The sequence below is a fragment of the Ornithodoros turicata genome, chromosome 1 (assembly GCF_037126465.1).
Source record: "Ornithodoros turicata isolate Travis chromosome 1, ASM3712646v1, whole genome shotgun sequence".
Classification (NCBI taxonomy): domain Eukaryota; kingdom Metazoa; phylum Arthropoda; class Arachnida; order Ixodida; family Argasidae; genus Ornithodoros; species Ornithodoros turicata.
The window spans coordinates 90,356,123-90,369,630 of record NC_088201.1 but is presented as its reverse complement, the minus strand read 5'-3'; the positions used below and the strand labels follow the sequence as shown (position 1 = coordinate 90,369,630).

At 50.4% G+C, this 13,508-nt stretch overlaps 1 long non-coding RNA gene across 1 annotated transcript; it reads left to right on the top strand.

The window, feature by feature from the left end:
* The first annotated feature begins 4,999 nt into the window (after nt 1-4,999).
* On the top strand, nt 5,000-5,780 carry LOC135366169 (uncharacterized). Its single transcript, XR_010414108.1, has 3 exons — nt 5,000-5,328; nt 5,383-5,527; nt 5,588-5,780. It is a non-coding gene; the product is annotated as an uncharacterized LOC135366169 (long non-coding RNA).
* The last annotated feature ends 7,728 nt before the right edge of the window (nt 5,781-13,508 follow it).

Sequence of the window (13,508 nt, the reverse complement as noted above, 5' to 3'; positions counted from 1 at the left end):
TTGGTTATTGACATGCAACGCATTAAACAGTCCGAATAACTTTGACGAGACTCTGTGTGTTCTTTCACTGAAACATCTTTATTGAATACATACGAAGGACTTGGTCAATAGATGTCTGCACCCTCCCTCCCTTGTCTGATCTCACGAACGCAGCATTACGAGATGATCAGACGTGCCAGAAAAGGGGAATCTTCATCGCAGCGCCGTCATTGCGCGGGTCACTGCGCCAGCACGATGACGGAATGGTCATTCTTTTCGTACACCCATTCCGCTACCACACTGCCACGATGTCCCGTGCTTCTCCTGTCTGAGAGAGAGAGAGAGAGAGAGAAGCATGTCTCGACTAGAACTTTTATTCTCGATTACATGCGCGTGCAGCTCTTTGTTCCACGGTTACTCGATGCCTGACGTCGACGGTCTCGGGCTCTCTTCCGGGTTTTCCTGTGCTGCACAAAGAGGGAGTACTATCGTAATGCGATACGCGTCAAAACACCCGTAAAGCTTACCGTATTCGCAGCTCCCATAAGGGAAGGAGTGTACGGCATCCACGAGATAGCGTATGTCGTCGTAGGGGACCAAGCTCTTCTTGAGTCTCGAAATGGTGTACATCGTTTGGTTTATACTCTGGATGGTGCACTGCTTCTGAGAGACCGCCTTTTCATTGAACAGAGAATCTCGGTACACTTCGTGCAATAAATGTTTCCGCACCACGTCTTTCTTAACTCCTTTGGCTCTCGCGATCTGTTTGTGTGACCCAGCCAAGAGAATGCTGTACATTTTCGCTCGGATGGCTACGACTTCCTGAATAACTCCGCCCCCCGTCTCGTCTTTGAAGTACCCCATCTGGTTCGCGTGCTCGTCGTTGAAAAGTGGGTGGTCTGGCGGATAGGAAGACAGATCTAACTCACTCTCAATCTTCATCAGCTGCTCTTCCAGGCTTTCACACGTGAGAGAAAAAATTACGCTGTCCGTGTCGCTATAGATCAATTGCACTGGACATGTCAAGCGAGAAAAGAGCGACTCGTAGATGAAGCTGTACATTCGGACTTTGGATATTTCAAGAATGGCAAAGCCCACGTAAAGGGGGTGCGTGCATTTGATGCGGCGTTGTTTCATCTCGTACAAGATGCACTTGTCACTCAGAATGAGAAAATGCTGACTGTCGACGGAGCTAGCCTTTCGTAGTGCACTTTCTTTGTCGTAGGCTATTGCGTACCTTTTCATGCGTCTCACATTTTGTATCGACTTACCGAACGTGCTGTTCGACATGGTTTTGTACAGAAGTCTCTCGAATTTCGTGCTCGCGGCATTCCTCAACGCGACGTTTCTCTGCACGAAGGTTCGCAAAAAGTCGTCTTGGCGGAACGAGAGGATGCTGTGAACACGTTTTATTTTCATGCCCAACCTCACGTACAGAGCGAGCAATGCATAATGAACGACGTAGCGTTCTTTGTCATAGCACGTCAGCAAGAGTTTCTTTGTGGGAGGGGCGTTCAGCGCCAACGCATCTTTCAGGTGTCGCTGGTAGGGGGACAGTTCGTTCTCGTCCACGCACCTGTGTTCGGGTGCCAGGGGAAAATCCCTGGTGAGCGCGTGAAGTTCTTCGGGATACAACAAGTCTACCACATATACGTAACCCACTTCCGAATCGTGAGGAATGTTGAGAAAATCAATCTCGCTCCACCTCGAAGGATCGACCCACTCAAAACCACCTGTCGGGAGATGGAAAGTCATCGCGTACGGGTACAAACTATTCACGTCGAGGTACTGGATAAAAGTCTTTTCTTGCTGGGGATCGTAATCGTCGCACCCCTCGTGATTAGCCCGACAGTATCTGTGGAAGCTGTTACAAATGCCTCCCCTGATTCCCTTCTCGATCGTTTCGTACATCTCACGATCGCTCATGAGCTCGAGTTTGACTTTGGTGAGCTTCAGAGCGCTGCCCCACGCGTAGCTGGCGAGGGACACGGTGCGTAGGATATCCATCCCATCCGTCTCTAGCGCGATCTTCCTGAAATACAGCACGACGTCGCAGAGCTGACAGGCGTCGAGCGTGACGTAGAGACGCGTGTAACCACCGAGGTTCTTACATTCGAACAATTCGAAAATCTCTAGGGCGTACTGATAGTCCTCGTCCGTGATCTCTTGGTCGTTCAGGTCACTTTTGAAAGCTTCCTTTGGCGGTAGTGCGGGCAAATTGTACGCTTCGAAACTGTCGACGAAGGTGTACGGGTAAATGCCCTTCCTGAGGAGACGCCGGAAACGGTCACCATACATTTGGCGGGTACAATGAAACGCGCTCTCGCCACCGCTCGCGAGCAGGGTTTCCACCAGGTTCGCCAAGGACAGGTTGAAAAACTGCGTGGTATCGCGGAAATGGAGATCGCCAATGTTGAACCCTCTTATCTTTTCCGTACTCGAAGCTAAGATCCACGGCTCGCCCAGATTTAGAACGTGCATGTGGCGGAGAAGGGAGCTCAAATCGTATTGCAGGTTGTGCACGCACACGACGAGTTCTTTGGTATTACGACACGTAAGGTTACACGTATCACACAGCGTCGCGACAAAATTCGAAGAACCGGGCTCTACGAAGCAGGTGTGGTCGTGATGCGATACCTTCCGCGTATGTCGGTTAAATTCGATTCCACAAAATTCGCAGTGCGTAGCGCTCGCGTGCCGAAAGTGGTCTTCCATACTCATGACCAACGGCGCGGGACAACTGTTCAACCTATCGATTTGATCGCTAAATCGCTTGAGCGAGAGCAAGCATTTCTCTGCCGCGTTGGGTCCCAAATAGCCATCTAGGCCTAGTATTTTTCCGTCCCAACTTCTCACTACAACGATGCAGTACGAGCTCATCCTGTGCACACTCACAGCGTCCTTAACGAGTGCGTCCTTTTCCAAGACGCTCTCCGTGTCCAACACCGCGAAATAGGGATAGGGATGCATGTACTGTATCTTGTTGAAGGAGACACACTCCCCCGCTTTTGGCATTTCGAGAATCACTTCGTTTACGTCTCGACACAGACGTTCGTGTTGCTGCAATGCCTCTCTCGTCCCGTAACCGGACGTGCATTTCTCGCAATAAAAGTAGTCACTTCGTCCCATGAAAGTGCTAAATTTTCTGATTCCATAGAAATGCTCTCCAACCTCGAGCAAGTGGACTTTATCTTTATAGAGCGTACAGGGAACCCGTCCGGTAGATATCGAACTCGTCTGCTCGTCGAACACGTAGATGTACACGGAGATTTTGTTTTTTCTCTCCCACAGGGAAATGTCTTCGTAAGTGACTGGGAAGCAGGGCGGCCAGTACGTTACGCGCGTCTCCGGATTCGAAGGATTCATGTACTTGCGGTATCTAACATAATCGTTTGGATTGTTTCTCAACGGATGCAAGAGTGCCAGCACGCTATACTTGAAACACTCGTTTTCGTGATTCGGTGGAAGTTTGACGTTTGTGAGAGTCTTTCGTTTTCTTTTTAGCAGCTCGGGAAGCTCGATCGTGCACCCAATCCGCTTCGGTTTTAAGCGCGTTAGTTTTAAGTCGACACATTGGACGTCGTTCGAGGTGAAACCAGACCCTTCTGTCGCATAGTTTTCTACGCGTTGCGAGGACTCTGCGATGGCAGCATTTATCGCGCCTTCGATTTCTTGGCGGTTATGCACCACTCTCAAGTGAAGGTTCACGTGGAGGAGATGAGAAGTCAACCCATCGGCTCCGTCCTTAATCATGAGCACCTTCGAGCACAGACAAAATTTGAAAGGCATGGGATAAGCTTCGAGGACGCGCGTGATTACTGGAGCTATGCTCGGTAGATAAAGTCGCAAATCGTCGACGTTGTCGTCGTGTGGGGAACAGAGAAGCGTGTACCTAGTAGCCGTTCCGTCAAATGCCTCATCTGTGACAAAAAAAGGAAGGAATCGTCTCTCCGTGACGGAGGGATGATTCTCTACGACGTGTTCTCGCAATTCAACGATTCTACGACCCTGGACAGGCTCAGCTTCGTTTCGAAATTCTGGGCTTGCATCTGGTGATTCATCTCGAACCCTACCAGACAGAGGAATGAAATCTGCATACGACTGATCCCCTTCCCACATGAGCAATTCGTCTGCATTGTCATGTCCATCTAGGGATTCGTCGTCGTCCGTTTCAGGTATTACGAAAGGCGGACTACTGACTCTGTTGTCGTCGTCATCTGAAAGGACGACTGGGCTATTACCGAGATTCTCTATTCTAGCTTCGTGCTCTCTTTCTACGGCCACGAGCATGGCATCGATGGGGTCGTACTGACATACGAGACAGCGTGGCACTGCGGTCAAACAAAATCAGTACGAGATTTCCTCTCACGAAACAATGCTCACTTTTCCCTTCAGTTGAGGAACGCTTGAGATTGATGATGAGAGAGGATGGGATGAGTCCCTGTGTTCAGTGTCATGCGGTGACAGCGGCTATTGGTTCCTGAAAAAACAATGCTATACATAGAATACACTCTCACAGCAGAGACGGTCGACTTACATTTTGGTCCACGAAACGCCTCGTGTCGTGGATGGGTGCCCCTCGTGGGCTTTCGATCAATCGTCGTAGAACCAGCGCACCTTTTATAGTCGCTACACCGCTCTCCTCCTCCTCGCATTGCAACGGTGTCGTCTGTACTTTGACCACCCCGCCTTCCGTCTTTCGCGCCTTTTTGCGATGTCGCATATGACAATGATAATACCATCGACGTTGAATAAAACATTACACTATTTTCTAGCTAACACTCTGGGCCGACTTGTATATGACGACGAGAAGACCCAGAGTGGGATTCGAACCCAGGATCCTTCTACACTGGACGCGACACACTAACCACTAGTCTAATTCGTACTGCGTGACGTTTTTCGTATTGCGGGGTTCGTGTCTACACACGTCACAACATGTTCAAACACGTCCAAACATGTTCAGACACGTTCAATGACGTCATAGAGAGGAAGAGAGAGAACGAGTGTGTCCAGGGGCGACTTCGCCGCCCGTGTCTGAACACGTCCAAACATGTTCAAACACGTCTTAACATGTTCAAACACGTTCAATGACGTCATAGAGAGTGAGAGGCAAAGCTTTACTATAAATGTCGAAGCGAATGGTCGATCGTCATTCCATCATGATCAGCTTGGTAGATCCTCGTAAGTAATACCCATGACGTCATCATCGCCGAAATGTTTGAAGAGTTTCGTTTCCAGTGTACAACACTTTTGCTGCGCGTGAAGTCGGTTTTTTCCCGCCTCACATATTTCGGGAGATTGGCAGCGCCCGCTTCTTCTGTACCAATTGTGGTGGATTGTGGTCCAAAGGTACGCTTCCTCGTTATTTTTTAATACGTTCTATAATCGTTCACATTTTTTCAGAGCAAAAGCATTGGACGGACCGATTGATTCGCCCGTTTCTCGGCTGTCGGACGGTACCGTTCGACGTACGTTGCGAAGGACTTCGACTATTGAAGGAAGATGGAGAAGATGGACCATCAGTGTCACTCTGTGACTGAAGAAGATTGTACGTGTGTGTGTTTGAGTTAAAAAAAAACACGCGTTTCTCACACTCCTTTCGTTGCAGATTACGAATGGCTACTGACGGGAGATCTACCCCTGGTCCTAACCTTCAAGCCTCCTCCAAAGACCTTCTTTTTGCGAATCGGCGATCAACTGACTACCTGTCGTTGCGGTGGACTCTGGTCGAGAAACCCCAGCCATTGGTTAGACTCGAGCCTTCGTCCGTATTTGGGCTGCCTTCCCGGCTACGAAACCAAAGCTGGAGCCTAATTCATGTGTAACGAGAAATAAAAGGTTGTCTACTCTCATTCCGTCTCAGTCATGATGACGCCCGAGCAGAGGTTTGCCACCTTTGTGCAAACACGAATGTATCGGGACTTGCTGCGATTACGCGATTATATTCACGGCGATAGCTGCGAGGGAGACTTTCGCTCGATTCTCAAGACGATACCCTTACGTCTGTTCACCGTCAGTGGGAAGATTGCAAAGAAAATGAAGCGTTTCGTAGATTACAAGCTCGAGCTGCTGGAAGAAGTATAGACGAGGAGAGACAGTCGACCCGTGTCTCATCAACGCGGGTTTCAACCGACCTATCGTCCGTCGCTACTGGCTTCTCCACACATCCCTCGACGTCACGGTGCAGACCGGCGACGACGGTGAGCGTCGGGTCAGCACGTTGGAAGATCGTCTCGCAAGGGTCTTGTGTATGTCGTGAATAAATATACTATTTTTTACGAAACGAGTTCGCTCACGAGGAGACGTTTTATTGTTTTGTCATTCTCTTCGAGGTTACAGGAAAACATGGATACACAACTTTTCAAGCTGTAGCGTTTCGACATGCGCGTGGCTACGTAGATACAAAAAAGCCCGCAGTAAGGCGAAAAAGGCGATTGAATACACTTGTCGTTATACTCGTCCACTACAGGTAAAGTCTTTCGAAGGTTTGCTTCGATGGGGGGAAGTCCGTAGCTGTCGAAAAACACGGCAGACCCGTCGTAGTTTTTCAGGTAGAGCACCCAGTGCTGCCCGCGCCTTCTTCGCTCTTCGGTATTGATGATTAAATAGCCGGGCTTGCGTAAAACGAAGGCTTCGTCGGAAGCGCAAATGCCTCTCAGCATGGAGGAAGCGAGGGGGTTCAGGGACACGAGTTCCAAGATGTCGCTCTCGTACATCTTTTCTTATGGGAAGGTGACCGTACGGTCCTTGTCGACGTACATGAGCTTGGGACACTCGGAAATCAAGAGGACGGTGACCGCGTGTGGAAGGGCTTTAGCGAAGCGTAATTGCAGGCGAACGTTTCCTTTTCGCCACTCGTTCAAATGCGAAGGAGAAGAACACTTGTCCACGTCCAAGTTGAAGTAGAGAAGGAACCCGTTCGTTTTAAATCGCTCGTAGCTATACTTGAAATGTTTCTCTCCCAGTTCTTGCAAGAAGTTAAAGTAGGGAATTTTGACGAGGTCGTTCTGAAAGTCGTACTCGGCTCGCACTTGCTGGCCGTCCACGGAGAGCATCGAATGAGACAGGTCGTAATGACGGAATTTGTAGGGGTTCGATTGGATGTCGCCGAGAAAGTCGGACGTGGCGAGCAGGGCGACGCATAATTTGGAAGGTACCCTTTCGGGGTAAACGTTTTCAAAGTGAGCGTCCAAGCTCCCGGCACTCAAGCTCCGCACCTTGGTTTCCAATCCGCGTAACACGTAGATGGCCGGCGTGGTCTGAAGCCGCCGCTCGTATTCCAAAAATAGGGAAGGTGCCAGCGTCACCTTTTTCAAGTGTAACGTCATTTCTTTAATGTCCACCTCGTAATTGTACGTTTTCTTGTCTTTGGGGACCGATACGAGTTTAAATTCGTCGTTGTTTAACAGGAAAACGACGCGAATTTCGACGGCAGGTACCATCAGGCGCGGCTGTTGAAACAGGTCGGTATTGATCTGTCCGACCAGGTTAAAGTATTTTCCACCCTTCGTCGCTTCGTAACGTTGTTTCGGACCGCGAGACGAGACGTCGTAATCGTCCTTTAAATGTTCGTCGTCCTCGACATAAAGTCCAGCCGCGTGCACTGTTTCTTGAGCCATGGGCGTGGAATGAAGCACGACGTCCAAAATACTCCTGTAGGCGTACAACTCGTTGGAACTGACGAGCTTGTTGTTCGCATAAACGGTGACCGTCTTAAACATGCCGCTCAACAGGTGGTTTATTGGGAAAACGACATCTTTCTCGTCCATTTCTTCCCCGTCGTCGCGAACAATGCGCACGGTCAAAGACACGAAACTGCCGTAGAGATCCAAGTGTGCCCTTTGCAAATTTTGAATAGAAAACTCGATCACAGAATTATTTACCCCGTTGACCGGATAAAAGAGTTGGTACGAAGTATCTTCCACGCCGTATTGAATGGAAGGGGGTTCGAATATCATCACGTCACTCGTAAGACAATGCGGTGACCGTTGCGTCTGTATTTTTGCTTTCGTTGACGTCATGATGGACGGAGCGCGCACAGCGGATGTGTGACCTTCACGGCGTACCAAAGATATCTGCAGGTGCGTCGTGTGTCGGCGCCTTTTGTTGTCTTTTGCGGCGTTTCTTTCCATTGTTGTTGTTTCCAGAGCCCTCCATGGAATCCAGCACGTCTCTCCCCGTTGCTATGGCCGTCTTTTTTACTGCGCGCGATATTCCTTCGCCATCGGCCAAATTCCGCGCCAAGCGCTTCAACGTTCTCTTGGCGATCGGTTTTATTTGCTGCCAGATGGGAACGATAAACTTGGATATGTTGCTCAACACACCGCCCCCTCGTTGGAAAAGGGGTCCCGTGTACACGGGAATTATTTTGGGGGAATTACGGTACATATTTGAAATGCAACGTTAGATTGGTTCTGCCTTTGGACCGCAACGGCAAACGTCTTCCCGTTTCGTCCGCGAGAACGATCGTCACTGAGGGAATTTCGAATTGAGACAGGTTAAAATACTGGATGTTATCTAACGTGTAGGTGACGACGTGCTTGTCTTTCTCGTAATAAAAGGGTAGTATTTTTAATATCGGTTTTTTCCCGCTCCCCACGTACGTGGGTTCCACGATATCTGTGTAGACGATTATGTTGTGAAACGGGGGTTCCAGGAGTACCTCGACGGAGCTCGTGGCATCCTCATCCCCCGTGAACACGGTACGCGATTCGAAGCCCAAAAGCACGGCCAGGTACTCGGAAAGTCTTAGGGTGGAGGTGCCCTCGGAAAGCCGAATTTTACATTTCTGTTCGGTTCCGTCGAAGCTGAAGCGCGCGCGTTCGCCTACGCGCTGATTAATCGCATTTAGAAGTGCTTGCGGCGTCGCATAATAGCCGGGAGGCACATGTACTTGCAAAGATCGAGGAATTTTCGTCTTGATCGTGAAAGAAAATTGGCGCGCTACGGGGAGAGAGACGCGTAGCGTTTCTTCGTGTCCCTCGACGGCTGTGAGATGTAGCAGCTTGACAAAGGGCTCCGGTACGTGCAACCCTTTCGGTGTTTTCAGAGAGTACACGTTATCCGCGAATTCTAGCGAGGCGTCCAGCTTGTGCGTCTGGAAATACTTGTTGAGTGTGTTCCGTAGGGACGTGGTTTCCGAATTCAGAGTGACGTCGCCGAAAGCGACGGGTGCGGCGTGCTCCAATAAGATGGAGGTGGCTTCGCGTTCGCTCAATTTGGGAGGTTTCACCGCACGACCTGCTTCGCGGGACGCTAGCGAGGCGTCGAGCGCCTGTGCGAGCCGAGGGTCCAATTCCACGGCTTTCACGTCCACGGGTAAGACGAAGTCGTATCGCGATTTATTGTACGCGAAAGAAACGTCGAATTCCGAAAGGGCTTTTCCCAAATCCCTCTCGAGATCCGAGGTGATACGAAAAGTTCTGCCGGCTTCCACCGTGTCCTCGAAAGAAACCTCGATTTTCGCATCTTGCCTTTCGTACCCGATATTTAAAAAATCGTTACTTATGCTGAGATCCATCAGACCGACTTTATACCGATTCGAGAGCTGAAGCGGACTATCGAAAGCTACCGTGAAGGCGTTGAGTTTATTCGAGGGAAACTTATCCATGCTGGCGTTCGAGAGCAGGTGGACGTAGATGTCTGACATCATTTCCCAATCTTGACCACGTTCGCTGCTCGGAACCCAACTGTCGTGTTCTTTGTCGTAACTGAACCAGCGAACCAAGGAGAAGCTCTGACCGTTCAGTTGCTTCTTTCTCAGCACTTTCGTTACTGGCCAAGGCTGATTGGCGTCTCGGGTTACGACGAGTACCTCCTCCGGGTAGAAAGATCCGTCCACTTCCTTACCCCGGTAATCTTCCAGGTGTACGACGGGAGGAGAGGTGTCTCTCAGGCGGGAGACGGTGAAAATCTGAGGCGACCAACTCCCTTCCGAGCTCTTATGAAAACCTTTTCTGTGAAGTAGGACCCTCACTTTATCCCCCAGTTTGAGCTTCTTTTTCACGGAGGGTACGACGGGCTTCCCATTTATCTTATTGAACAGCTCCAATTCGTTTTCAGGGCGTGACTTCGGACGGGCTGATGCCCAAAGTCCTGTGTTTGGTGGTGTTGTAGTCGCGCACGATCTTGGGAAGCGCGGAAACGAAGTGGTATTTTCCCGTTACTCTAAAATAACGGAATATTCTGTCGCGTAAAGTGCGTATGACGCGCTCTGCCTGCGATGCTTTGATTACTGGAGAGAAGGTAGAATAGATGTGTACCTTCTTTCGTGAGAGATACTCCTTGACGGTCTTGTTGTAGAATTCCCCGCCTCTGTCGCAAAAGATGCGTGTAGGTACGTTACCTCCCCGAAAAAGTCTTATCATGGCCCTTTTCATTTCGGCGGGGCGCTTCGTCTTTAGCGGGAGGGTGCGCAGAAAGCGGGAGAGGGAATCGATTGCCACGAGAATGTAGCGGTAGCCACCGTTGAATCTCTTGTATTTTGAAAAATCGGCGAGGTCCATTTGCCACACGTCGTTGATCTTGAGTGCGATGATGCGTCTCCTATTAAACTTTCTTCTGACCGGATGGTGGAGCGTGTAGGCATCCAGCTTTCTGAGAATGACGAGAGCCTTCTTTTTGCTCAAGTGATGCGCTTTTCTATAGCGTTCCACACCCCCCAAACCACCCTCTGGTTTCTCATATCCCTCCATAAGTCGTCCACGCAATGGAGGTCTGCTGCTGCTGCTGCTGTTGAGGCTCGCGAGATTTGGGTAGAGAAATCAGACGCAATAGTTTCGAGACTTTGGGGAACCAGGAAGGTTTCTTTCCCGTCTTACGTTGCAACAAATAATTGACGAGTTCGTAAACGGAGGAGTGTCTGATGGGCTTGCCCGACACGGAGACACAACCCTCGCGATCCCAGGAAAGAACCTTCTTTAATTCCGAGACGACCCTTTCCGCTTCCTCTTCGTCCACCTCTGGAGAGAGGAGCGAATAGTCAAAGTCATTTGTAGCGTCGGACGCCTTGTTTTTATTGTCGTAGGGGTCAAATCCGTACTGCTTGAGTATGCGATACAGTGCTTGCAGTATGAGTTTCACTTTGACGTCGTCACTCTCCTTCGAGGAAAGAATGTTTCCGCTGGAGGAGGAGGAGGTGGTCACTTCAATTCTCTTGGCCATTGGCGAAAAGGTTCAACATGGCGGAAAGCAGGAGAGGAACCACCGACGAAAGAACGCCCTGTCCTCGCTGCTGAGACAGATAGCGCTTCAAACGTTGCGGATTCTTGTGAATCTTTTTGTAGGCGAGCCGTCGTAAAAAGCGTTTGTGCTTCTTCAAACGCGCGAACGTATCTGGAGCTAGAGCCACCTTTCCGTTCAATACATTGAGGCAAATTTCGGAGAGGTGTTTCATGTCGGACGAGGACGAACGTCTCAAGACGTCGCGGCGGCGTGGAGGGGGTAGAGTGGAGAGTACTTTGAGTAAAATGAGGTGAGGTCGGAGATTCATTTCGGAGCGTAGATATATTGACGTTCTCCCGGAAAGATATTGCTACGCAACCTGTGATCCTCGTGCGTATAGTTGTGAAGATCCACGAGTAAATATGCGTGGGGCGACGACATCGCTTGTTTATATGCGTCCAGAAAATACTCCAATCTTTTTCTACCAAATAGCTGTTGGCCGAAATGTTCCATCTGGTGCACGCTGCGCACGGTGCGCCACAGGACGACGTAACTGGCGTTGTAGGATATTGTTCTAAAATGGCTACTGTCGAAAAAGATGTTTTGAACGAGTAAGAAGATCGACGCGTTGGCGTGGTGAGAACCCCGAATGAAAAGATCGGTCACCTCCTTCAAGGAACCGGCGTCGGTCATGTGATCGTCGACGACGATCAGCGTAGCGCGCGACGTGTCCCACTCTCGCGGTAGCTCCTTGGTAAATTTTACGGAGTCCCCGAATTCGTCCTGCATGCTCGGCGAAGCATATTTCTGCACGTAGAATATTTGTGACGGAGGCTTGTCCACCACGTCGTTCAGGTTCCTCAGCACGTTAGCAACGAACGTAGATTTGCCGCACATGGAGGGACCGCTTAAGATACAGCGAAAAGGATGACGGAAACGAAAAGGTTTGGGGGAAGACATGTTGCGTGCGTACACGTTGCACGAAGAGAAAGAAGAGACTGAGACTCGAGGAGAAATGCATCGCTTTTATTTACACATCCTCGTCGTCGTCCTCTAAATCGGAACTGCGTTCCCAATACAGATTGTCCAGGCTAAAGTTGGACTTCTTTTTCGCCAGTCTGTCCGCCGCTAAGATGCAGTCGAGCGTCTTCATCTTGTCCTGACACATTTCTTGACGTGCTTGCAACCATTCCAGACGGTGGACTTGAAAGGCTTCCTCCACGATGCCGCGTATAAATTCGCGAAGTTCTTCGTTTTTTGTCTTTTCCTTGCGACGACGAGAAACGCAGGAGAATAAACCACACATGGCGTTTTCCACGTATCGGTCAGAATGATGACGCGAGCGCGGTGCGCGCTGCCTTTATACAGATAAACGCGCGCGCGCGCAAAGAACGGAGAATGAAAGCGAAACTGAAAAGCCACCCGTCGCCGCTAGGAGCGCGCGCGCGCGCGCAGCAGAGAGCCGAAACCGAAAACACCCGCGGCCGGCGCAGAGGGAGCTAGCAGCGCGCGCGCATGCGCGGACGGGTGGAGCAGAGGGCGCGCGCGCATCCATAGCTGCCGCTGCGCGTCGCCTCTCTCAGTTTCTCTCGGACCGTCGCGGAAGACGGACGTGCGCTCCGCGCGCTCGCTCAGTTGCTGGCTGCCTCTCGTAGAGAGCAGACGTATGTTCTCCGCGCTCGCTCAGTTTCTGCCTGGAAGTTGCCGCGGGGGGAAAAGGTGAGTGAGTGATTTGACGCGCTCCTTTTCTCGTATGTTTGCCGTGTTTAGCGGTGACCGCGCTCGTGCTAAGCCTTTTCTCGCATGTTTAGCGATGTGTGGCTCCCGCCTTGTGTTAGCTGCGTAGTGTTGAGGTTAGGCCTAAGCGATCGCCCCCCCGTAAGCCTTTTCTCGCATGTTTAGACTTGTTTTGCGGTGAGCAAGCCTGTTGACGCATGTTTAGCGATGTGTGGTTCCCGCCTTGTGTTAGCTGCGTAGTGTTGTGGTTAGGCCTAAGCGATCGTCCCCGTAAGCCTTTTTCCCCGATGTGTACTGTTTTCTGTTTAGCAGTAGCGGTTAGACCTTTTCTCTCGCATGCCTAGACTTGTTTAGCAGTGCTGCCATTTTTACCAGCCGCTAGTATCTTGTTCTGTCTTTCTCGTCTAGAGCTATGACGGTGACGGCATCTGGTGTGATGCCTTGCAACTACGTGGCCACCTGTCGTCGATCTCTGCAACTGCTGGGTGCAAACTACCAACATGGCGGGCGCTGGTCACTCGGGTGTTGCGGAGCGGCTTCTTCGCCGCGGCATCGTTGATTTTCGAATAAATTGTTTCTCTCCACTCTATTTCCATCTTTTATTTTATTTTCTGCCTATTATTTTTCTT